The following is a 27995-nucleotide window of genomic DNA, read 5'->3' on the forward strand; positions in this document are numbered from 1 at the left end:
CCTTCCCTAACCTCACTAAAACAAACGTAGGTGCTGGGTTAACAAGTCTAGGCCTTCATTTCACTGAGTCAAGCTATTCCCCTGACTCATTTCAAGCCTCATTTCACGCGTATCGTGAAGTGTGGCATTCGCCACTCGCCTTTGTGCTACCCAGGCGGTTGAGGTGAGTGTCACTGGCCAGGCAGAGAGCAACCCACCCAGACCCTTCCCCACGGCAGGCTGTGCTCCCCGTGCCGAGGGGCGTGCAGCTGGCAGGGCCCTGGCTCGCTGGCTGCACAGCTGGGCTCAAACTCTGCTTGGGCTGCATTCTGCACCGCCCCGCCAGCTCTACCTACAGGCATGGTCGTATTAGATCGCTTAGTTATTTCCTGAGTAAAGTTTAATTTCCATTGATTGGCATGATCATACGCAACTTTTGCTATACTTATGCTAAACTTGGTATTTTTACAGACCCTGTTCACATTTTTTTCACCTGTCCCACATACCTCTATTCAGATGATTAGCTGTACATATATATTCGTGTCGGAAAATAGTGATGGGCACATTTTCTGGTGATAATTTTTGTCTTGAGTTTTTTACGAGCAGTACTCAGATGAAAGTTAAAACTAAAATTTTAAGAATGCACAAAAAGAGGTTGTTAAAATTGTTCCTGCAGGTAAAATAAATGGCATTTTTTCTGCTTTTACACAGGGGAAAAAATAACTTCAAACTATGATTTGCATTTAGAACTAGTTTATTATACAAAAGAAATATTAATTGTAGTTAGGGAACTGACAGATTGCTTCTGGTCATCATGGGCCTGATTTCCAAAGGTATTTGGTGCCTAATAAAGCAGTTCATTACCTTCTGGGATTTCAGAAATACTGCAGTAGGCCAGCTGCTTCATCTCTATTGAAATCAGTGACAGTAAGATGCCGAGGCACTTCTGAAAAGCAGACATACATGCAAGAATATCTTTGTAAATCTGTCCAGATATTCTTTATTTTTAAGAATCAGCTGATACTTTCTTGTCCATTTGGCATTTTGTTTGTAAAATGGAACACAGAGACTTTTTTTCTGCTTTTTTAGGTCAGTCTTTCAGCTTTAGATGAAGTAACGCAAATGAAGAAAATATTATGTTTGCGTCTCACAACTAAAAATGCTACTGTAATTCAGACAAGCTGCTTCTGTACAGCAGAAACTGAAAAAGCTCCCCAGTAAAAAATAATAATAAATAAATAAACCTCTTGACCTATTGTGGGGACTCACACAATGTGATACATAATATCGGACAAAATGGTTTAACTCAGGTTGGCCATAGTGATACAGAAGATAATTTTCCCATTGGAAAAAAAGCACTTTTGAACTCATTAACATCTGAGAATAGAGTAAATTTAGGCCTTAGAGCAGGCTGTCATTGCCATGAATGTAAATAGTATTTTTAAAGACAAGTGGATTAATTTTAAACTGAGACTTCCAATTTAAAGAAAAATATGATTTATTTTTTTTGGCAGGCATGAATGTAAACTCTGATGTTTATGGTTTGTACCTTGAGATTAAAAGTCTTTTAATCATATGTGATAATATCTACAAATCTGAAATATACCGAGTTCCACATGTCTGAGTAGATGATGTTACGTAGTTACAGGCACATGTGTAGTGACAACAGCACTAGTCCAGCAGCAGTAGCAATTTTTTACCTTAGGCAACACAGGACAAGACAACAGAAGCAGTGGGGTAGGCAACTATAAAAAGAAGACAACCACTCAGTGGCTAAAATGAGTGATTCTGAGGGAATGCGCCATCTCCTGTTAAGCTCAGGCCAACAAAAGCGACAGCCAGCCAGTGACTTGCTGGTACCTTGGGTAGAAACCACAGATGGTGGATCTGGGCCTCCTCCAGGCCCTTCGGTTTTGGGAAGGCAGCAGGGTGAACAGAATGGGTGGGCACTCCCATTGGCATGGCCCTCCAAAAGCCGGGGGAGACCTTTAGACCCTTTGGTCTCTTTCTGCTGGTGGACATGGTGTTGGCAAGGAAACTTGCGTCCAGGCAGATCTCATTCAGTACGGTCATGGGTGCTCCAACACAAAGTGAAATATATTAACTTCTCACAGTCTTTCAGTGTGTGCTTCTATTGCCTCAATCTTGCTTTAATGCCTTGTCTAAAATTTTATCACTTTTGATAAACAAATACTTATTATAAAGGCCATTCTGCCCATCCAAGTTCTAAATCAGAGTAGCAGCTACCATTTATAAGACTTCAATGTTCAGATACACAAGCTACCTAACATCATTTAGATAATGTGTTGGGGCTGAACATAAGTGATAATAAACTAATGTGGATTCATTATGATGACTCAGAGAAACAATATTGCATTATAAATTCCAGGTAATATGTTTCTGTTCAGAGTGGATGTGGTCTTGCTAAGAAAAATAGGTATGTTGAACAAAGTTGTTCCTTTGGGCTAAAAAAGCTGCTTGAATTCTCGAAGATAAAGATTACTGAAATACAGTGCAAAGACCTCTAAAAGGCTTAAGACTGAAGAGAAAAAGGGGGAAAGAAGGAGAGTTTTCCTTTAATATGCAAGTGACCTTCTTGGTATCCTATCCTAAGAACCTTGTTACTATCTAATTTGGGGGTTTCAGGTTGGTGTCAGAGACCTGGGGAATCCAAGTGTGTAATAACACAGGTACAATTTAGGACAGGTCAGACAGGAGCTTTATTAACCACGATCACAGTGAGAACATTTGGACAGCATTGCCCTCTCTGCTCCCCCGTGCTCTGCCAAGTGATTGCAGAGCCCCAGCCTATAGACTGTGTCAAATAAAAAAAGTGTTTTTTTTAAAAAGCAAGAGAGCGAGAAAGAGGTGATGAAAACCAATCATTTTGATGTCAACAAAGCCAGGTATCCATCTCTGGCAGGGATGGATTCCTTCAGCAGCTTGCTAGCTGCCACAGCTCTAAGAAGGACTCACGCAGTAAATAAGGTGAGGATGTGGAGGGATGGCTCTTGGTGGAGCCTGTTTTATGAGGCACGCCCCGTACTGCCTTCAATCAGCAGTGCAGAGAGGGAAACAAACACAGACTGCTAGCTCCTACTTGAAAGGGCTGTTCTTTTAGTCAGGATAAATTTCTCAGCCAGATCTCTCAAATCTTAAATATTAATAATTTTACCACCACATTGGTAAAACATGTCTCAGAGTGTTGACTCTTATAGTTTTGTCATGTCCAATCAATTCTGTATTATCAATCATAACAATCTGGCTTTTTTAATTCCCCCTGACACATGCAGTCGGGGAATGAACATGCTCATAGTGAAAACCTGTTTTCTGCAATGTGCTGGCGTAATCTTCCCAGTCGCAAGACGTTCACTGGGTCATGTCTAGCAAGTGAAATGAAAAAGACCTCCTTGCTGCTGCTGCTCTACCTCACCCCCTCCCACATACACACACCAACTATTCTGATGACACCTCAGTATATAATAATGCCTTCCATGCTGTATTTTCCAACTTTTATGGCCAGGTTTTCTAGCAGCAGGTTGTAATTGGAATCTGACTGTGAAACAAACATGTACAAAATAACTGACAATTCCCAAAGATGTAAAAATAAGCACATTTTAACTCCATGCTGTTAAAAGACTTCCTGCATGGATCCTACAAAGTATTGTCTTTACCTGAAGCTGAAGAAACACTTCAAAGATGAGGCCCTTTGGCTTTATTTTTAAGCACATGCTACCAGAATTATAAGCTTATAAAATAAGTTATGGCATTATTGCACTTGGGATTTCTTTGAGCAAAGTCAAAGAAACAGCATTTGTACCATAATCACACAACACTCCCCCTGTACTCTCTTTATAACTTATTTGCTCTAACAAGTACATACTGATTTTTTTTCATTTGTGGACAGTACTCATGTTAGTATGATATTACGGCCTGCATCTTTCTCACATCAAATTCACATAACTAAAACCAAACCAAACCAAAACTGCTACTGTAAATACCTTACACTCATTTCACAACTAGAAGTTACCAGCTATGCAGATAACAGATAACACTACTCCTACTCACTCCAGAGGGATAAATAAACTGAAAAAGTTCATTACATGCATTGCGTACAGTGTACATAAAACTAATTTCTATTTTTTATTTTATCCTCATATACCTCCATATATGCTTTTAGCAGTGCGGTCTTCCTACAAATACTATAGACTAGAGCTACTCAACTTCCCTACTCCTATGTTCCATATGAAAAAAAAAAAAATTTTGGGGTGTCTTACCACGGACTGTGAGTTCAGGGAGCATTAGGGGTAGAGGTGATCTACAACTCACAATTTGAAAAAAGCAATTGCAGACTGAATGGCTAAGGCTTTTCACGGTTAATGCTGCCAAACTCTTCCCATTAGAAACCCTTCATTTCAGTCATTCAAAACTCTTCCAGAACTTAACTGTTGGGGCTGAAATTTTCCATGTCTGTTTTCCAAGAGAGTGTCAGCATAAATTGTCCAGTTGTTTCCAATAATAAAGTCAGCAGAAAATATGTTATTTGCCAATCATACTATTTACCAGTGATTACTCCAACAGTTTTGTCAATAATTTCTGGCAGTATGATGACTTGAGGCAAGGAAGTGAAATTTGGCATTGAATAATCTTTGTGTAATGGATAAGCCTTTTGTCATGCATCTATGTGTGTTGAGGGGTATAATGCTCAAATGTAGCCAAGTTATAAATAATTGAGAAAATATCTGATTGCATATGCTTAGTAGCAGCTGATAAACAGCATTTCCAAGGATATTGTCCATGCTAAGCCTATTTTCTTTCTGACCCCAGGACAAGGGAGGCTAAGACAAGGCTTTCCCTGCAATTGCTCTTCCCAGATGCACTGGCCCAGGAGCCACACACGAAACCAAGGTGGAGGTTACACAAGGTGGCTGTGTCGATCAGACCGCTCCCTGCAGTGGGAAAGGGTAAGGCATCGGTCTCCTTTCCAGCCCTTTTACCTAGCTACCCTTACAAAACCACTTCCCCAAAGCCATCCTTCCGTAGCCACTGATGGCCCCTGAGTTGCACGCCCGCCTCGAGCAGGAGGCTGCATTTGTCCTGCAGGAGCGCCGGGCTCTCACACCCACATCTGACATCAGGGAGGGCTGTACTGTGAACAAATAAAGTCTGATGTACATTTCTCTAATGTTTTATTACTCAGTGTCCAAAATTTTTAGTTAAAGTTATTATTTATATTCCTCTGCTTCACCTTTTTATCTGAAAAATGGGACTAATAATACTCTTCATTGCAGCAAAGGAATATGGCAATAAGTTCATTACTGCTTGCAAAGCAGCTGGGTACACTAATGATGAACATGAAAGAAATGGTCATAAGGAAACAAATAATTCTGCATTACAGCAGGTTTGCACAATGTGAAATGAATAAGGCATTTGATGCTCGGTGAACACAAGGATAAAATCAAATACTGAGTTCATTAATAGGCCATCTATATGAAGCATGTTTCCATGCCAGGTGTCTGACTTTAAAGAGTTTCAGCAGAAGAGGTCCATCAGCAAGGACAAAAAAATAGTATGTATTCTCGTAATTAAAGACTGATCACAATGCACAAACCCAAAGGAAGCTAGTTAAAATTGCAGAGATTAAAGCCAGAAAAAAACCAGAATTATGTTTTACTGCTTGACTTTGAAAGCTTTGTGTCCTTTTAACTTTTTTTTAAAATACATAACGTTAACACATGCAAATAATTACAAAATGGAGGATGGCTAAACTGAAAATTATAAGCTTATGGCTTTAAGTGCTGATCTGCTTTCATAGGAGCATCATTTAGACCATATGATTTTACAACATGTGAACATACTACAAGCAACACTGTGCCCTGATTTAGTACCTAACAATATATTCCTGAAACCTAGAAGAGACAAGAACAAGATCAATCTCAAAAATTCTACAGAAATCAAAGCTTTAATGTAAAGAAATGTAAACAAAACTCGGGATGACAGCAGTGACACATTTTCCATTTTTTCCTGACAGCTTTCTGGTGTTGATGTGATTTAGCACCAAAATACAATCCAATGACAAATAGTAAAAATCCCTTTTTGATGCAATTTCACAAAGCAGTCCTCTTTAACAGCAGGTTTTCCATGAACACAGGGTGACAGCTGAAAAAAAGGTCAAGCTAAACCTTTACCCGAGGCAGTCACTTTGGTTTAGAATCTCTTGCCAAGGTACCAGGCTGGAGATCCTCCATCCTGTTTAATTTTTCCAATGTTCCCCAGCCCTGCCTCCATCCAACACCACCCCCACCACTGACCCAGCAGACCCTGCACCCCTGGGCATCCCCACCTGCCCCACGTCGTGGCCTGGGGAACCCGAGGCGTACCTTAAGCTTCCCACCACTGCAACAGCATCACTTCAGACACTTCCACCTCACAAAAGCAAATGCAGACCAGCTCTGAGCTAGTGTCATGGGGATGCCACAGGGCATCTGGAAGAGACGCAGAGCCAAGGGCTCTGTAGGGCAGACATGGGCAGCCTGTGCCTGGTGGCCAAAGGGTGGAGGAGCCTCTCTGGTCTCACTTTGTTTAGCAGTGCAGGAATAGCCCAAGGGACCTGTCCCATCTGAGCGGCCAGACTGCTCCACTGAGGGCTTCCTAGCTCCTCTCCTCCGGTTCATGCCTCTCACTGGGCAGGCTGGCACCCTTGGAGCCCCTGTTACTCAACTCAAACCATCAGCAATTGATTGTGGATACAAGCCCTGAAGGTTTTCATCCTTCTTACCAACGCAGCCTTCAACAAAAAGGAGGTTTCTGACAGCTTCCGCTCTGTCATGTGTCCTTTGTGATCAGGAGATTCCCGGGCACTAGGCATCCCTGCATGCCTAGCCATGAAGGGCCTGAACTTGGAACAGGGATTTGGAGCCCACGCTTGATAAATTAATCCTGTGAATTACAAAAAGAAGATTTCAAACACTCCTGCTAGATTTTTTTGAAAAATTTCCTTATCGTACATTAGCATGAAATTATAAATATGTTCTATGCTATGTGAACGATATTTATGCACTGCACTGGGCTCTGGACAGTGACTTATGCATGTCATATACCCTTCTGCCATGTGCGTTTTAAGCTGCATGTGCAAGATAACTTGGTTATCTCAAAAGCTGTGGTATAGTTTGGATTTGCCAGTAAATTTAAAAGCCATTTCAATCATGAGGAAAATTAAGCTACAGTGCATTTCTGACTTTAATATAGCAAATGAGTACTAACCATCACACTACATTTTGTCATCGCTTCAATTTTTTTTTCCAGAGTATCTGAAGAACTTTTTGGATATTAGATTTTCTATCATGATTGATTTTAATGTATTAGACATATATTTATCTTCCTCTTCCAAGTTACACTTGCTGAAGAAACAGAAACACACCGAATGAGGAAAAAACCTATGTACTCAAAGTGAAAAGAAATGTTCTCTCAAATTTGAAGGGGCAATGAATTAATACTGTTAATTTACTAATAAAATAAATTATTTTCAGGTTAAACATATGCAATGAGTTTCCAGTGAGATGGCTATATTTATTAAGTACAGCAGGTCACTGAGTAGATGTCATTGCTGCATTGCCTGAGGTCCCAGGAATGCGTAATCAGCCTTGATTACTGGTGGCCCAGTCCTGCAAGGTACTAAACAATTTCATCTTTCATTTCAATAGCAGCCAAGAACGTTTTGCATGCCTTAGGAATAAGCACATGAAAGAGCCTGCTCTAAATTAGCTGAGAAACAGCTTCACACGAAATTTTACATTTGTTTTTAATGAGAAAAGTTCTTTCCAACCGGACAGCTACGCCAACAGAACATTTGACCCACTGATTTCAGAATTTCCTTCAGTTCATGAGAAATCTCCCATTACAGAGATAGACCGACCTCTTGTATGTCCACTGCCCAAGTTTGTTTTGTTTCTGAAGTTTTTGTTCTGAGTGCTTACAAAGTCACTGTAAAGTTTTTCATTCCAAGTATACTATCCACAAACTCCAATGTAACTTTATTATATACACGTTCATTGAAATATTGATCAGTGAAGCAAAAAGAACTGTCAATCATAATCTGCAAGTGATCCACTAACCAAGCGATCTGCTATCATGAAGTTCTTAGTAGAATACCAGTCACTCTATAAAGGCAAAATCCATTATACCATGCATTAATATTGCAAAGGCATTCCCGTTTTCTCTTTCTTTTTCCCATTTTCACTTCTTCACTCCAGCTGAAAAGTGTTTTCCTTTTAGCAGTTTGTTCATGTACTTGGACAACAGGAGTTACCTGACCTTCAGACCCTGTGTGAGTGCCTCTACCTCCTCTATCCTGCACCTGGCATATAGTTTCAACAGCTGACTTTGCTGAAGTAGTGATGATCAACACGGGCTCCCTCTCAGCTTCTGGGTCTACCCAGCGACCAGCGCTGGATCAACTAATCTCAGTGAGTTGCACTTGATGAAAAAGTTGTCGCTGTTGCTAGAGGAAAAATTTTTGCATCAGCATAAGTAAGCTAAATACTTTTGTCAAAAAGTTCACCAGGTTCAACGGAGCTGGATTTTATTAGAGCAAAAGATGACAAATGTCACAGGAGAGAAGAATGACCTTTCATTTATCCCTTTCACAAATAAGACTTCTTTGAGCATTTGCATTGTTTGAAGCACATTTTTCAAATGAAAACTGTTTTTTGTGCTTTGCAGATATTTTTGAAACCTAAACATCCATAAATTTTGACATTTTGAGCGGCCAGCATTTCAGCAGTCACGTTCTGAGTCACTAAAAGGAGGCTTTAGCACAGGTCTTACAGGTGTTAGGTACAACGCCTCAGCTCATACTGTGTTACAACTGAACTCATTTTTAAGAGATATATTGACATTTTCTACTTTAAAAAATGTATTTGGAAAAGCAAAACAAAACAAAACCCAACCTAAACTTTTTCATCCCCATGTCTTCTTTAGAGCTTGTTCAGGACACTCAACTTATATATTTAGTTTCTTCTATTTCTTTCTTAATACTTGTCTTAAGATTCTTCAGCAAATCAAGAATATCTGTTCACCCAAGGAACAAAAATTACGAGGTCACTGATACTCTGCTTGTTGTTGGTTGTTGTGATTTTCAACTCAGTTATCAGAGTGAGTTATTGAATATGAGACGGTAAATTAAATGTCAAGTCTGACTCGCACAAAGTAGATGTGCTGTCTGTTTCACTGCCCTGCTAGTTCACACAAGGTGAAGAATATATCCTGGCTGCGGGGGGGGGGGGGGGGGGAAGGGGGGGCGGAGGGAGGGAGGATTACTCCTGCAGCACCCATTCATACAGTCTGCAAATCTACCATCTGTTATGAATAAAAGGTGGGATGAGCTGCAGCATTTCACAAGCAGAGTAGGAAAAACTGCATTGTAATCTAATCATTGTAATCACTGTAATTACCCAGCTCTGTAGCAGCAACCAGGGAGGTGGTCAATAAGTTCCTCTGGCTGTTGAAAAGCACGGGGTACTCACAGACAGGAGGGAAGGACAGAACGAGTTGTGCCATCCGCTTTGCCTCCTGCTCCAGCCTGTACCTGCCCAACACCGCACCGGGAACTCGCGGCTCAGAGACCAAATGTTCCCTAACACAAGACCCGCAGCTTCCACGGACACAGGCTGCTCTGCTCCGATAGCCAAGACACGAATGAGAATGAGTTTGTTATGGATCCAGAGGTAATTGCCAACACTTAGCTGCCATCCCCTGAATTTTTGCTACAATATAATGTGCAATTTCCCTTTACAGTGACATCCTGGTTCAGATAATTTCAGAAGCATTTTGTTTGCTGGAGTACTTATGTGTAGTATACACCTTTACTCAATCAGAAGACAGCTAATTTCTTTGCTGTGCTAATTATGTCAGAGCAAAACACAACATGTTTACGCTTGTTCTTGTCAGCCAGTTTGAGAAAGTGGTTCTCTTTAAGTGACTCTATCACCTAGTTTCTGATGTTTTGCTGTGGACTACCTAATGATCAGTTCCTAAATTTCTCCAGAGATGTGCATGTGGTTACTTGCAGGCGGTGCAAGTACAGTCCACACAGGGGCAGGGTGTTGTTCACAACAGCGTGTACATACCCAAACTGCAGAGTAAGCTATAATAGTATCAGTGGCTGATATCTATTCATTCTCCACATGCCTGTGGTTACATGTGTTGACTTGCAGCCTGAGTCACGGGTTACGTCTGCGATACGGTATCATATAAGCATGGCACAGCAAGAGTGAGAAAGATATATAAATATATATATATATACACACACATCCAAATTAATTTATGGAACCAACTATATGATACAGTTGCCCACCAGAGCTGAACAGTGAGCTTCTTGCCCCAGGAGGTTCTCTCAGTTGTGTAGTACTAAGATTGAAAATGAAGTTGTCCTTGGAAAAAATGGAGTTGCCTTTTTAATTTGGGTCAGCAATCAGCACAGACACATTAAAAAAATCAGAAATTACAAAAGCCCTGAGTAAAGATAAAAGCCTCTACTGGCATCGGGGCAGTCTGACCACATTTCTGCCAGCCTTGACTTTTGGCTGCTTCAGCATTCTCCCGCCTCATCATGTCAGAGTTGACATTAGTAAACTCATTTTTATCACTGAACAGGACAGAATTAACAGGAGACAAATACAATCCCATGGCTATCTGCAGGGCTGAATGTTCTCTTGTAAGTAGAGACCACATTTCTTGAGCCGATCCAGACACCGACAGCAGTTTCGACTCCCTACTGAGCTCTGGTGAGCAGAGCCACTCCAGTATGGTCCTGCATGGAAATGCAGCATTACTCAGCAGAAGAGTTTTACTATGAAAACAGCAACATCTATGTATCAGAAGGGGGAGCCTGGATGGGTCTGCAGGGGCAACAACAACTTCAGAGCACAGAGAGCAAAGGGGAGCAAAGGCAAAGGGCTCCCTCTGCCCTGCATGGGTCTGGTGGGGGATGGAGGGAGGTTGGTTTTGCTTTTTATGAGAGAGGTGAAGGTAGGAAGATCAGATAGGTAGGAAAAGCAGATAAACCAGGAATTTCAAGAGTTAAATAGTCTTCAAAACTAGTTCTCCCACTGAGATGAAAGGAGCAGCTTGCACATGTCCCAGCTGCAGCCTCAGAGGTGTAGCTGCACACTCAGGCTTCCCCTCCACCAGGGATTTTACCGTCTACACCTTCTCAAGCTCAGTATAACTTTAAATGAACACAGTTGCATGGGTAAGTAGCGTCTACAGGATGTGTACAGCCCTACTGCTTCCACAAGTCACATTCCTACCAGACATTTTGCACTTCTGCATCTATAAAAAACTTTTCTCAAACAGTTTGTATGCAGGGACCGAAGAGTAACCTTGAGAGAAAGTGGCAGGCATTCAGGAGATTTGAAGCACCCAAAGGCTTTCTAAACAGTGTACGAATCCAAGGGGATACATCTGCTCTTCTGAAGATGTGGGGCTCTGTCCCAGCCTTTCACAGGCCATAAACCAGGAGCTGATCTCGGCAAAACAGTTTGGGATATTGATAAAGAGATGCTGTAACCAAGGTATCGCGTTCCCATTTTGGGGAAAAAAAACGAAAACGAAACAAAAAAACTATCACTAAAAGCTATCGAAAGACATATTTTTTACAAGGAAGATTTCTGTGTATGTTCTTGTTCTATTATCTACATACAGCCACCTTTTATGCTGTCTGCTGACAGCATTTGATGTGTTTTTCCTCCTGTGCTTATTTTTAGTTGCCATAGGAACTTTCTTATTTCCTGTCAGCTGATGTCGTTATTTAATACTATTAACTGTATAAAAGGGTGTTGATTCTGCTACTTTAGATGCTGAAAAAGAGCTTTAGGAAGGCAGAACACACATTTCCGTTTGCTTGGTCTTTTATTCATTTATTTCTATCAATATTTAATTCAAAAAGCCAGATACTGTAATAACAGCTGTTACCACATCAGTGGAATCCAGAGATCCTCTCCAGTCTTTTCTTCTTGTTTGGTCTAAGTTTCCCTCCCACTACCACAAATACACTCATTTGAAATAGTATCTTTTGTCTGTTTAGTTTGTAATTTCATTCTTCCTCACTCCCCACACATCGTATTCTTTTTTTTTTTTTTTCCCAAAAGAAAAATTAAAATCTGCTGTTAAAATGAATGGGAGTGAAAGGAAAAATTTCCAGCATATAAAGAAATACAGTCTGGAAAATACTGGGATCTGAAGGGGGTTTCTTTTTGGCAAAGCCCAATTCTTTTTCTCTTACATATAATAAGTTATTCTGCAAAAGATGATTTTTCTATTAAATTTTTTTGTGTGACTAGAAAGCAATAAAGGATGACTGGAATTGTCTGAGAACTACAATAGCTTAATCTGCCACTTACTTTATCCACATCAACTTTAAAATTTCCTCAGTTTTTACCATAAACTGATCACATATCTGGAGAAAAGACCTGATCAACATATACATTTGCATTTGAAATAGTATTATGTGGAATGCTGATGCAAGCCTATTCCCGTCCTTCTCTGGAAAAACTTAGGAAAATAGCAGTCATATACACAAACTCAAATTCTGCTATAAAAACATAGTCTTTTTTCCATTTGACATCACTGCTTTTCATAAGATGGAGGAAAACAGGTAGCTTGGAATAAAGAAACTGGCAAATATACTAACATTTTTAACCTTAGAAAATAATTCCACCATTGTGACTTAAATTATGCAAACTTCATCTAAGTTTTTATTCAAAGCATCCTAAAGACAACTTGAATCTCCTCACTGACTTCAGGGGCTGCTGGATTAGTCCCACTGTACGGGATAACGGGAGTATTAATGAGCTCGCCAGGGCGCTAGGAGGATAATATTCTGCTTGGGAATGTTCCCAAAGCATATGGTATGTGCTCTTGCTGAGACAAGCACTGCCAAGTGTTTTAGTTGCTATAACTCAATAGGCACCTGAGGCAAATGACTTTTAACCCAATCCTGGAAGCTCCTCCACAGAGGGTCCCTTCTGCAGAAGTCCTTCCTAGCCACCCTGCCCCACCATCAGCAGAACCATCACCACCCCAGCTTGGTTCGATGGAGAGGATTCACGCTAGGACAAGCCATCCTGCAAACAGTGATGCTGATTGTTTAGGCCTTGCTAAAATAAGGAAGAATATTTGTTCATCATCACAAACTTCTATTATTTTAGCAAAAGCAAACTGTATTAAACATCTCTTATCTTCTGAACAGGAATAACTGCAGGTTTTAGGAACTGGAAATTCATTCTTTTAAGCAGTTTGTTCTTTTAGAAATGGTTTTAAAAGCAACTTCTTTGCAAAAAAAGTGTACATGCACAAAGAAGTAGGTTTTGTTTGTTAGAGAGAGTCACAGAGAGGATAATTATGCTGATTACTTCACTGTAGGACTATCTGGGAGAATCAGACTTTGAATATTATTTTATATATCTTCAGAAACTGAAATTTAAAACTGATCTCAGAAAAAAATTCTTAACTAGAAGCCCTTTTGCAGAGTCTCCTAGTTAAACCAGGAGTCAAATAGTTACTGTTTTTCTAAAATAAGTTATCGCCCCCAACAACTGGTACTTTTTTATTTCTTTTCAGGAATATGCTACTAGTCTGATCTATACTGAAATATGGGAGACCTAATCTGTAAGTGCAGCTAAGCCCAGTAGAAAAATAACTCCCAGCTCAATGATACTAATATGCAGCAGCATTTATAACATCACACTAAATTTGAAGGAAACTGCAAAGGTATCCAGCTTCCCTGGCAAAACCATGGCACAAGATCTGGGAAGAAGCAGCTCAGACCGAAAATCACCTGCAAGTTGCCTGTAACTGAGGTGGACGTTGAGTTTCCATCCCCTTTACATGGGACCGATTGGGTCATCCAGCACAAATAGAAGAGCTGGGATGTTGTGGAACCCAGGGGCTGGCTGGTCCAGGCAGTGTCCCATGGAGGGGGCGGTCTGGGGGCCGCTGGGTCAGGAGGCTCCATGGCCACCCGAGAGAGACCTGTGTGATGGGATCAGCTATGCTGGGGGTGCTCACCCCAGCCACATCCCCCTGGGATGGGAAGGGAGGGAGAGAGGGAGGGAGGAAGGAAAGAAGGAAGGAAGGACAGACAAAGCCAAGTTCACTGTGTGACAACAGTGGGAGAAAGGTGAGCAGGAGAGCAAGCCCAGAACACCCCATGGAGTCAAAGGGCACAAAGACCAAAATCGCTTCTAGAAACCACACTGGAGTATTGCTCTTCCTCCTTTTTGCCTCAATGCAGTGGAGATGGGAAAGGACGGAGCCATCGCCACCTTGCCATGAGGCTGACACTGAGCATGAGAGCGTGCTTGCTCTCTCCATTGAGCAAATGCTGCCCCAGCAGCAACTCTGTAAGATTCAACAAAGGATGAAGCAAGTTATGAGAACCACACCACTAAGGCTGAGACACTAATAACATTACAGGGACATCTGAGGATACTGTTGTATTTACCAGAGTATGAGAGTCAACATCATCCTCTCTAAGTTACACGAATGAAAAAGGTTATTTAGTGGTAGTAAATAATTTTTCCTCAAATGTCCACCAAAGGCTTTCAATTGCTCTGAGCTGCCAGAGAACAGGATTTTCCTAGCCTACAACTGTCAGCTTCCATGTCATCTGAGACCAAAATGAAGCATTCCCACTTTTTATACCTCTTTCATTAAGGCAGTGTGATTGCTTGTTTATAGAACACGGATATTAGTACAGCTCAGGGAATAAAAAATTAATAGGCACTATCCAGCAGAGGGAGCACAATAACGTAAAAACCCTTCAGCTGTAAGGTGAAGAACTTTTTCTATTAAAATCCACAATACTTGCCAATCTGAATTTACTGTTTTAGCATATGGGGTTGAAAAGACAGAATTTAAATAAAAATAGAGTGATGGGAGAGAGGAATATCAAACAAATACAAGTAACGAAATAATCTATTTCCTGTTATTTGCATCCGTAATAAGGCAGATGTAACTTAACTGCTGGAAAAATTAAGGTTTAATAAGAAGAGATCAAGGATGATCTTAGGAAGAGTAATAACATTTATTTTAAAATGCTGATTTTAATTTAAATAGAACTGGCTGCTCTGGCTGAAAGACTCAAGTGCTGCTTTCAGTTTGACTGTGCACTTCCTCTTGTTGTTAATGAAGTCATACATCACAGAAATAACTGATGCACCCATTCATTTGGCTTATGTGCAATTTTCAGAGTCCAATATGACAGAAATCTTACTAGATAAGTTCTCCCTTCTGTGACTGTTACACTTTCTAATCTAATCAAGCTCAAATAATTGTGAATTAAACAAAGCAACAAGAGCTAATACCTATAAGAAACAATCATAAACCAGAGAAAGCATCTGTCACATTCTGATGTGACTTACGTGAACTACAGTAATTAAAGAAACAATGTAATAGTTTAAAACTGCTGCCATCTTAAATGCAAACATTTCTCAGGGTGCATTTCATTAATGTATTTATACCACAAGATTTTTTAATTAGGACATCTAAATTCTAAGCTCTGCCACTGACTGTTATTTGACCTTTGGCAATTCACAGTCTTTCTAAGAGAGTTTCTGTTATCATTGTAATGAAAATCATATTGATTTCACAGCTGGGTAGAGTGTAACAGCAGCTTTGCCTGCTGGTAGAAAGTGGCTGAAATAAAAACATAATTTTAAAAGGAAAGAGAGAAGAAAGAACTGGATGTTCTGATCAGAAATGCTAACTACAGCTAACTGGAGGTAGAATATACTCAGTTTAACTCTTACATGTTTTCCAAAGAAAAAGCCAAGTGTGATGAAGACTGATTAGTATTTCTTCTGTTAAACAAACTGATTTTTTTCTCCACAAACCAGCAGTAAGATTAACAACTGAAACAAAAACATCTATACTGCTAAATATTGAAGATGCCCCCATCCAGCAGATTGTTCACTTTGTTGTATAATGTCCTAAGGAAATGAGGTTTATGCAGGCTCATTATCCATTCACTCAACTATTACCCCGCTTTCCCTGATAATTTTTCAACCTCTTGGACAATTTCAACCAAATCTAGCAGAACAGTGGAAGTCTTAGAGATATTAAAGACTTTTGACCACCAGATTCAACTGAGATTGGGTGAAGTTTAATGGACACTTACCACCTTTGCTTAACTCACAGGTGACTAGTCATACTAAAAATAACTCCAAAAGCAGAGTGAAAGCAAGGCATTGCTCAGGGTTTCTCATCCCAACTACAGACACAGCATCTTTGCCCTGACAGGACAAGCTGATCCACAGAAAGCAAAGGTATCGTCTTGGGAAAAGGTCTGAAGAACTATTTCTGAAGCATACTGAAACTCAAACTGTTTAGCTTATACACTTGTGTATTCCACAGCACTTCCAGAATATCTTATTTCATTAGTCAAACATAAATTCATTTATTTTTACATAATTCTATATTAGTAATGTCTTAAGGTCACAGAGAACTTACTAAATTATTTTAGAAGTATGATGACTTCACTAAAGTTATTAAAATTGTAGTCAAAACTGCCTAACTTCAAAAAATCTCTTATTAAAAGTTTCATACTGTTTATCACCGAAGCAGTCTCAAGATCCTCTATAGATACATAAATAGAACAAATTAACTCTTAGAAGGTTTTATTGTCTTCTTTCCGATTAACAAATAAAAATACTTTTTGCTAGGCCAAGACATCCCTCATCACCTCATAACAATGAACAAAATGTCTGATACAGGCAGGTTTCTTAAAAGCCCAGCTTGTTTTCATGTGCATGGTGGCCACTATCAAAACCTGCTGTGCGGTATGAACAAGTGTGGATGGTGACCAGTAAGTAGAGGAGAGAAAACATGAATTAACCCCAGCCACACGTGGCCACACACACATCCATGCCCAGACAAGCAGATACACCTTTCTGTGAGAAGACACCCAACGTGAAATACCTGTGAGACCAACGCTGTGTGAGAAGGAGCTTAAAAGTGTGGTGGGAACTACCTGAAAGGGCCTGGGACTCACCAGTTCCAACGCCCATAAATGATCCATTCAGTCTAACGCAAAGTCCCCCAGAACTGTGGGAGCCAGGTGGAAAAGAAACCCCAAACTGGAGGAAAATTCGAAATCTACAAACTTTTTAATATTTATGAAGTCCTTAATACTGCTGAGGTGGGAAGGCATTGTGACCACAGGCATGGGGAATAACAGACCAGAATCCAAACACACCTATTTAATGTTTTGGGTTTTTTTCCATAAAGATTGCATATCAGACGGATAACAGAGAATCAAACATCCTTCTGCCTGTCCCATACATTAAGCAAGACTAGGATTGCCCCATCCTTGGGAACAAGAACCACACCAATACAGTTCATCACAGGTGTCTTACAGAAGTTTGCACAGGGGCGACTGGGTTTGCAGCAGCACAGGATACCATCCCAGGTACAGCTGGGCAAAAACACACAACAAAATCCAACCCAGTTGGATTTTGTTTGGGAAAAGCCAGTGCTGGCTTTTGAAATTTGTCATTTTAATGTTCATACTTTGAGGAACTACTGGTATACAAATACATTGGTGATAATGCACATTAGCTTACACATATTTGGTTTTAAATTTTAGTCATTTTGAACATCCAGTCTAAGACTTATTAGTCTCAGACTCAAGACGTCATTAAAATTTAAAGTCTTTAACTATAGAGAATTAAGCCATTTAATCCAATTTTCTCAAAAATTTGCCTCTTACGTTTGTAAGTCTCATTAAGGTTCATGCAAATATGCATCGCATATAATCAGTCTGAGATATCATGTAGCACACCACAGTATATTACAGTGTTATTTTTAAAACACAGTTTTATGTTACTGTATAGTAAACCATAGTAGAGGCTCAGGGATGGAATTAAGACCACACGTGCGCTGCAAGTCTTCCTACAGAGCTACATCATTGAAGGCTCACGTGTGGGGTAGGTAAATCATGAGCCCCAGAGTACATATTGTGCTGACACAATGGTCTATGTGACTTGGGGGTGTGAGGTGCTTATGCCAAGCTTATGCTGCTCTGAGAGGTGGTGTAATTTCCTCCAAGATGCACTGTTTCCCTCCCACAGCAAGCACTGCGCCTCCCGCAGTAGCCTCTGCCAATGCAGCCGCTCTGGCACCTGTGGCTCTGGGGCACAGAGCGCTCCAGCACTAATCCTTACACCCCAGCTCTGTACTTCCCAGAGCGCTTGGGTTCTGCTCTTCCCAGGGCTTTGTGCCAACTCCATCCACCAGGTATCACAGTGATTTCCTCCTCTACCCAGGCATTAGCAGTGTCTCGCAGAAGTGATATGGCATGTCCCAGAACAGAACATGAAACTACCTTTCTGAATTCCAACAGGTATAGCAACAGTCATATAAATATCTCTACTATTTAGGAATGCCTGTTTACCTGCTATCAAGGCATATATTCAACTTTTTAAAGTTTTGATTACCTGCTAGAATATAGTATGGCTACTACATCCTGGAGAAATGTAAATATTTCTTGTGGTAAATATTCTTACCATAAAGCTCTTGGGTATGAGGTTTTTTTCCTGATTGCAAAAAATCACATGAACCTGCTTTGTAAAGCAAAGCCTAGGGGAAAACCAAAAACAAAAATGAAAACAAAAAACACCTCTTAGGAACAGATGAAGAGAACGAATTTTTTACTCACAGACCATTATGGACCATTAAGGATGCACCAAACTGATACCCACTTATCTAGGTTAATGGCCATCATGAACCATCCGTTGCTATGAAACTGTTTAAAATCCATTGTGTCTATTGAATGTAAGGAAATGTACCTGTAAAACCACTTTGAACTTGTGCCTGATGTCCATTAGAGAACATGAATGCCCAGAACAGAGGTGCTGGTTTTAAAAATATAACAAAAATCTGTGAAGATTGTCGCTTCTTGCAACTATTTCCTTTTGAGATTCTCAAAAAAAAAAAAAGACTGTTCATTAAACTTGTTTTCATTTTAATGTATTTTTTCATACGAACACATGTTCTTAAGAGTTAGAACCATGAGGAATTTAAGCCTGTCAACAAGTTGCTGAATGGTGCAGATTCCCAGCGGGCTGGGCCACCGTTTATCCTTTTTTTATGGACAACTGTGAACTTTTGTCTGGTTAACACTCAGTGTTTTAACATGTTCCAGGAATTTGCTGTGGGTCACCATTTGAAAAATACCAGTGGCAAGGTCCTGTTGAGCTTGCTTTAAGCAATCGACTTCAAACAGTAGAAGCTACATGGTTTTGAGAAGGCAGAGGATCTTGCCAATAACTTTTATGGACAGAGCTGCCTATTACTGATTCCTTCCAATAGCTGACCAATTTTATTTAAAATTAACTTCAGATAACTTACCCTGTGCTGACATCTATAGGGCATGCATGTCTGCAGGAGCATAGGTATCCAAGTCCAACATTTATACTCTAGTGAAGCCACCAAAATTTTGGCTCAGTTTCCTGTTCATTGAGTAAGTGGCTATATCCTTTCAGTGCCTCAATGTCTACTGTCGCAGCCTTGCAAAGTCATCTAAACTCTGATATCACTGGACCCAAACTCATGATAAATCTCGGTGGTATTTTTAAACCACACGTTCTGTATTTACTTTGCCTTTAGCCCCAGTTGAATCCTTTTTCCCAACAAGCAGGACATGTAGGGTAATACAGCTGTTTTCTAATTGCACCTTCATCTGGAGCAGCATTTGAACCAGACTCCCATCCATCCGACTTACGCTTCAGGCAACATTGCTAAGCCTTACCAACTGTTTAGACCCCACAGCTAATCCAGTGGCAGAAGAGGATTACACATCATATACATATATCCATGGTATATCCATGGTACATATCTGGTCCCACTGCATGTATATGTACCTCTGTCTCTGATGAGAAAGCAAAGGGGAGGAAGGAGATTTAAAGTAAGCTTGGGATGAGGTGAAGTGTCCTGGCAGTCGCATTCAGTCCATGTGCCATAGATCTGTAACCTGCAGGTACAATGGTCTCCCAGGGTCTACATCTGAGAAACGTGAGGAAGGACAGTGTTTCCCATGAGCCAAGACCCAAGTCCCAGGTTGCTGCTCAGCTCTGATGGCTGACGGTGCCCTTCCTCATGACGAAGCTCTCCTGAGGTCTAAAGGGGAAAGAGGATCCATGTACCTAGCAAGATGCTTTGAGTTGGGCATTGCTGCCCTGAATTTAAACCAACTTCTCTGCTCCTCTTTTGTCCAAAGAAGACTCTCCACAGCTGAACAGGCTAAACTATGTAAAAATCAACTGCGAAATAGAACAGCCAAGTGAAATTTCTTGAGGCAGCAGAAGTGCCTTGCCCCAGCCACATTACAGGCAACACAAACAAACTGAATGCAAGTTATAATGCAAACTGTGAGAAAACAGAGACTGTCCAGAAATAAACACATAAATAAATTCAAAACTCTATCAGGAACATGTGTTTGAGAATCATGATTTACAAGTGAGCAGCCAGTCTCCTTGGCCAAACCATTTTATTCTGGAGGATTCAACCACAAAGACAGCAATAGGGATTTTTAAAGTTATCTCTGAAATATCTGCGCTTTACTTGATCCTTTTAGGTTTTTAATGGATTTCACGAGACATACAATTTTTGAGAACTAAAGTACTACTTCTAATATTTCCAGTTAAATGAAATCTTTAAAATAGAAGGAATGATAATATAAAAATCTAAAACTATATTTAGTACTCTGAATGCAATTAGGGCAATTTTATTCAATTGATTTCTGAAGTTCCCACATGAGTGATCATGTACTGATATCATTCAGTACAACAGTAACAGGTGCTGAAAAAGTAATTTTAAACAAATGAATGTTATCACATTATATGTTTTTCCCCTATTACAGCCAACTTTCCAAGTACTTCTGTGCAATTATCTAAATGAAGGTATATCAAAAAGTACTTTATTCCAAGATGTATTTCCATTTTTCATTACAAGATCACTGGAATAATAGCATTGTTTACTCTCTTTTCTACAGAAGGATTTTATCACTGCTTGAAGACAAGGATGAGATAGCGTAAGGAGAGTACATGAAGCCTATCTTTTAAACTACAGTTTTACTAGTAGAGTTAAATATACAGTAGAACTAGAAGGGACCTCTAGAAGACACCTAATCCATCCTCTTGCCTGCAGGAAGCAGTTATTCAAGCACTATGATCTTACAGATCTCCAATGGAGATGGAAACTCCAAAAGCTTGCCAAGCAATCTATTCCCTATCCTCACCATTAAAGTTTTCTGTAATTTCTAAAAGAAATCTTTCTTGCTGTAATTTAAGCCTATAACTTCTTGTTCTATCAAACACAGGCATGAGAAATAGATTGTTCTCTTCCCCCTTGGAGCAACCTCTTGTGTTATAATATCTTTGTTCTATCTTTTCTGTGTCAGACTAAACTAACATAATTTATTCAATTTTTTCTTTTAGGTTATAATTTCTACACTTCTGATCTTTCTTGCCACTCTCCTCTGGACTGTCTCCAGCTGATTTTCTTATTTCTTCAAGTCTGGTGTCTAAAACTGGACATGGTATTCTAATTCAGTATAAAATTAAGATTTGCTAGTCCCAGATTTCATCTGATTATTTAAATAATGAAGCTGATCATCTCCCAGGAGAAGGATACCAAAGCTGTCGTTCTAGTGCATAGTAATTGTCCTGCTGGAAATCAAAGTTGAAAGTTAGATTAATTAAAACACAGTTCAGTGAAAATCAATCTACAGAAACTTGTTTTCCTTTTGGGTTTGTGTCTTAAACCTGATTGACTGAACATCTAAAAAGGCACAAGCTCTGACTCAAGTTTTCTTGCATCATACTATTTATATGAATTCTTTGGTGTCCAGTAAGAGAGAAACTGACATGAAGCCTCTCCCTCACTGGTCTTTATCTGCCTATAAGAGTGTATTTCAGAACTCATGAAAAGAAGAGCAGGGAAGCTGCCCAGGTACAAGCCTCTAGATGACAGCTGGAGTCGATACAGTAAGAAGTAGGAGGAGACAGTGCTTGGGCCAAGCACAGCTGGTGCAGTTTTTAACAGCTGATTCAGGATTAGGCTGTGATTTTACAGCTAGTTCTGTTGACTCTGGCAAAACAGCCCCCAGCATAAGCCCACGTCACCAGCTATTCGTAACAACCTCTAGAAACTTCTTGGCTGCGAGACCTCTACTTGTGGTGCATGGCTGAAACGGGCCAAATGCTATTTTCAGGGGGTGGGCTGATACAGACAGGTGAACAGCATGATTTCATAAGCCTTACTTCTTTAAGAGACCAGGCTAAATAGTTTCCTTACTACTGTGTGAGCTATATAAACAATGCCTTCTTGCGTACTATCTTGATATATTGATTTCAGATCTCCTGCTTAATTAAAACATATTAAAGTTTTAAATGAGACATGCAGGTGAGAACATGTCTACTCCCTTTCTTTCTTCCTCATTTAACTGCTCTACTCTTTTCCCAAGAGAAAAAGATCCATGCTTTTGAGAGCTGGATCCTGACGTTCAACACACTGTCATTAATTTTGTTCTTACAGGGATTCTAGAATGAAATTCCATCATATTTAGGTGGAGTCACTCAAGGATTACCCAGGATATTCATTAGGCGAGACACAAGGTCAGTCTATTTATTCATTCCTGGAGGACTACTACTTATGTCACCAATGATGATACCAATTCCACTGCAAAGAGTTATGATTGTGACTCTAGGATTTTGGTCATAAGTAAGTAAGAGGGTCGAGGTATTTATATTTGCATTAATTTGAAAAACTTCTCTAACAGACAACATTTTATACAGTCACTATTTGTAGGTGCATTTGTCTGGTGTTTCAGGTTAAATTGAATACTGCCAATAAGACTTCAGCAGTACACCAGCCTTAAGAAGCTGCCTCAGTCTATCAAGGAAATGTCATATTTGCTTATAGTTACGCTGATAACTTTGATACTAAAGGATATTCACAGTCTCTACTTCAAGCAGCTGTCTTTGTTCAAAGGAGTCTACTCTTTTTTTCTAGTGATTATACAGGAACTTCGGAGACTATTCCTACCATCAACTATCCAACATTAGGTATTTAACATGGCCTCCCTTTCTTTTTTTAGCAGACTTAGACACTTGAAGTAAAGTACATAATGTGATAGTGAAGGGTAGGGGAAAGGAGACAAAATGGGAGAGGCATAAAATCTCATGAAGAGATTTTCTGCAGAGCAAGCAGTGACTGACCTGACAAATAAATTGGGGCAAGACTGGAGATAAGGCAGCTAAGACAGGCTGGAGGATGGAGAAGGCAGAAAGAGATAGATAGGATAGCGAGCAAAGAGAAAATTGGCTTGGTTTGGCTAGGTAAGAATGGAGATAAGAACTGGGATGTTACTGGTGGAACCGGAAGTGATTGGCAAGAAGACTGGAGCCTTGAGCTCCTAGGACAAGGTTTTACTAAACAAAGAGATTAGGGCTCAGTTGAACAACCCAATAAATAAAATTAGGATTGGCTAACTGAGGAGAATGGGAACAGGACCCAGGGACAGAGATTAGAGCAGACTTGCAAAAGTTGGGAAGGATGGGGCAGATGAATACAGTTGGTGGAAAAAGGTAGAGAAAAGGCATCTCAGCCTCAAGATTTATCCATTGTCAGAAAATGCATGTGTCTCACCAAAACTGAAGCTGGCCATGTGAGAAAAGTACCCTACTGTTACTACTTATTCCATCGGGTCCAGCTAGCAGAAGTGTGGTGTCTTCAAATACAGCACAACAAGGCAGAGTTTGTTTGCTATGAGAATCTTCTCCTTTTAACGGGTCTTGGTTGGACATGTAGTGAAAGTTTCTGGAGCTAAAAGAAGGTTCTAGGTTATCTACTTTGGGCTCATGTCTAACAAACATCACAGACGCTCCTTCAGTAATACCTGTGATAATTTATGTGCAACATCTTGATTTGAATCACAGAATCACAGGTTGGAAGGGACCTCAGGGATCGTCTAGTCCAATCTTTCTGGGAAGAGCAGAGTCTAAACAAGATGGCCCAGCACCCTGTCTAGACGACTCTTAAAGGTGTCCAATGTGGCCAAGTCAACCACTCAAAGATAAACATACTACTTGAAGATGAACATACTATTGGTAGTTACACTATTTAAAATCAGTGATGTCTCTCCTATTTGAATTTGACTTTACTTTTCAAACTCTGGCACTTCACACACCTTTTTTTCTAGGTACATAACAGTTCTTTTCTTCCCATAAAATTATTTGCTTGATGTAAGCTGCTGTCTTCATAAAATTAATTCCATAATGATATAGACAGACAGTCAGCAAAGAAGACACAAACTCACATACCCCGCCATTTTTTCTAGCTTTCAGATCTATTTCTGGGAGTGGGACAAATTTCTAAAGTAGACAACACTATGGACAAAGAACCCATGAAGTTTTCCTTAAATCACAGGAACAAACTGTTTCAATGAAATAATCTTTAAATATATTGAGTGCCTGTAATACAACTAAACAAAACATGGGACAAATCATCAATATTTGTGCTTTACTGGATGTCACCATGTAAACAGGATGTAATACTTACTTATTGTAACGCCCCTGTTAAGGATATTGTACAACATTTTTCAAACTGCAATTAGTTAAAGGCCAGGGAAGACGCAAGTAGCTCATCAGCTTCTTACGGGTGCAAACCAGATTACTGAATTCACACAGTGAAAAAAATATCCCTGTTTAGCCTGTTATTTTGGGCACAATGCTGAGATACCAGACATTTTTGTTATTTGGCACCAGTTCTTGGAAGGTTCAAAGGCACTGCAGGGCTTCAACATCTCCTGTGAGGCACCTGTTGGTACTGGAATATGTACATCCCTATGAACCTAAACTTTTGCCATAAGGCAAGGAATCCCAGCCTTATTATTTTGACAGAACTTGAAACCTGCTAGCTCACCCCTTAAGCTTGAATGGGATTCCCACAATAGGAAGCTCCCTCCCTGCCTCACCTGCAAGGCCAAATTGGGAAATGGCCTTCAAGCCAACAACCCTTCAGTCAAGTGGTTGGGCAAAGGCATCTGAAGACAAGACTGTTTTGCACTGGCTGGGATATGCTCCCCAGCATGCTCCAGTGGCAGAGCAATTAGGAAACTCCCCTGGAATGCAGCCATTCCCCACCGGCTTGCTCAGGCAGCTTCCTGATCAGAGGTTTCTGTGAAATCCACTCCCACTTCTCCTCCCACACTATCAAGGAAGCCTCTGCACATTGAACTGGGCTGTGACTTCCTCCAGGCAAAGGGCATCCAGAATTACACAGAGGGATGCAGAGCAAAGGAACAAATAACTCGTCTCAAGGATTTCAGCCTTGGAGTAAGTGGGCGTAGAAGCATCCCTATCATGACCTGACTGTTGAGACATCTCAGGAGGAAAACATAGTTCCCATCCAGATGTCATGCTACTTCAGAGATGATTAACAAAAAAAACCCACCAGAATATCAATTCCTTAAATTTCATGCTGCTGCTAATTTCTTCATCTATTCTTCATTCAGGCAAAGCAAACAAGAGTCAGTGTAGGATATCTGTTCATACATCCTCTGCATGTTCGTGGCACATTTCCAATATGCAAGGTAAAGCCTTTAAGGGCTACCCATTCCGTGATGAAACATGGAGCTGGTGGTTGCTATAAGGATTTAGAAACTGCTGGCCATTGCTCTGGGTCATCCATTCTTTCATCATTACCTGCCAGCAACCTGCTAGGGAAGACATGGAATGGGGCATTAGACAAACAACCCAGTTGTGATGGGGTACAGGGATATAAAAGGGTTATAAAAGGATTAGAAGTTCAGGGTCACTTCCCCCTTTCCAGTGCACGTTGACCAATCAGACTTATCTTTCCTCTGTCTCTTTTATCTAGAGCATATTTGCAGCTTCAACCCAATTTTCCATGTTTCTCTCTGTTCCTGAGAAGGGGCATAGTGGTAGGAGATCCAGAACAATAAAATGAGGCTGTTTCGCCATTTACATGCCAGTAAACAAATTCACAGACAGAATTTAGCATGCATTATATAATGATGTTCAGTCAGAATTTGTATCTGATATGGATTTGGTACAGTTCTTACAACACTTGGAAGATTTATTTTAGAATCTGTCAGCCAAATTAATTTAAAAGTTCTGAAGCTATTTAAAAAAGCAAGCTTTCTAAAGTATAAATATTACTTTTATTGAAGTCAGTTTTTAGTAAGAACACCAAAAGAACTTATTGCATTTAAACGTAGAATGCATCAGAGACTCACATATGGACCATGAAGAGTTCGTGTATAGCAGAGTCCATGTATGCAGCTGGCAATGCTGAGCTGGTGACTTACAGCTAACTCAGTAAAGCTGAGACATATGCACTAATGACTGAGCCTAACTCAGTAAGGCTGAGACAAACTGCACTACAAACTTCATTTTGAAGTGCTTCAGTTCACTCTCAAACAAGTGAGCAGAAACATCTAGGGAATGTAAGGGTGGGATCCATCTTGCCCAGCTTGACGTATCTACATCAATCGAGTCTAGAGAGTGATTCATCTGACTAAAAGTAGATGCCTGCTTTAAAATGAGTTGACTCACTTTCTGGACAATATTGGCTGTTTTGACTAGATCCCCATTGACTATGACTCCAGGCCTATCAACTGCCTCCACCCAGTCTAAAACAGGAGAGAAATTCAATCAGTTTGACCGAAGGCTAGCGATATTCTGGGACATGATCAAGTAAACTAGTAGCTAATATAGACCATCTTCCAGTTCTCACTGCAGAGGAACTATTGATGATCCTACAGAGACATCACCATAGCAGAAATTATACTGAGATAATATGCCCAAAAAAAGGCATTAATTAAAAATAGAAGAAAAGAGGTAGAAAGGAATGATTTGGGTTTTTTAAATCTCCCGTAAGTATAGAGCTTTTTTTTTTTGTTTACAATGAGGTTTTATACTGTGCATATACATACCATATATATGCACCATTTATGAATATTCACTATGAACCAACAAAGTATTTTTATGTAATCAAAGTCCTGGCACATTAGGAAGATCATATGTTTGATAGTTTTCAGATTATATCATAGGCTTTAAACTATAGCTTATAAAAAGATGTAGATCTTGAAATTTCAAAGAGATTTAAATAGAAATTATTTTCTTAACTAAGGGAAAAGAGACTCATTAGTTACAACTTCTTTTGTAGAAGCATATTCTTGCGACCATCATGTAAGTGAGGCTCTTACTAGATGCACTGAAAATATTAGTTTTTAGATCATAGAACCTCTTCTAGAACGAAACTGAAGAGACACATAATTTTTATTACAGAGCATGATATAATTTAATACAAGCATTGAAAGCTGATAAATATTTTTTTCTTTCCCCATTTGGCAAATCCCATTTTCCCCTTCCCCGTATTTCTAATAAAATATAAGACACTGTGTGGATTTGTTAACATACTACTGAGGAAAGGAGAAGAGGGTTTATATTCTAACTATTCTGTCTCACAGAGAGGCATTATCAAACTAATGATGAAATACTAGATTTAAGACAAAACACAAGTAATATTTTCTAGTTATTAAAGGTTTAAAATATGCTGGATGTTTTTCTTTAAGATAAGGGTTGTAATTATCCACTTCCTTGTATTTGTCCTGCTACCTGTAACTGTGGAAGCTGCTTCCAAATCAGAGATCCCTACCAATTTTGTAAAATTGTGAATGATTACACCAGAAGAAGGAAAAGTCATCTATTCCATTAAAATATGTATCACGTACATTAAATTTTTAGTGGGACATAAGATAGGTTCATACTGTTTCTTATAAAATATATAGTATTTGATCACAGTCATAAGAAGATTGATGACTTTTTTCTTCCAAGCACTATGTTTAGAATGTGCATACTTTTTAACAGAAAGTTACTAATATAAGCCAGCATTTCATTTCATACAATTCTTGTAATGCAATGCTCCACATA

The 27995-nt window shown here is 39.8% G+C and overlaps 1 long non-coding RNA gene across 4 annotated transcripts in view; it reads right to left on the reverse strand.

Annotated features, from left to right (window-relative positions):
- The window catches only part of LOC135312691 (uncharacterized), an 85495-nt gene that overhangs the window by 38989 nt on the left and 18511 nt on the right, over window positions 1–27995 (reverse strand). For 3 of the 4 annotated variants that reach the window (XR_010372383.1, XR_010372384.1, XR_010372382.1), the window contains one exon: window positions 5934–6918. This is a non-coding gene — a long non-coding RNA (uncharacterized LOC135312691). Of the gene's footprint in view, window positions 1–5933; window positions 6919–27995 lie in introns of those variants that run through there. The other variant, XR_010372385.1, reaches the window with a different exon arrangement.

This window comes from Phalacrocorax carbo, chromosome 1 (genome assembly GCF_963921805.1).
Source record: "Phalacrocorax carbo chromosome 1, bPhaCar2.1, whole genome shotgun sequence".
Lineage (NCBI taxonomy): Eukaryota > Metazoa > Chordata > Aves > Suliformes > Phalacrocoracidae > Phalacrocorax > Phalacrocorax carbo.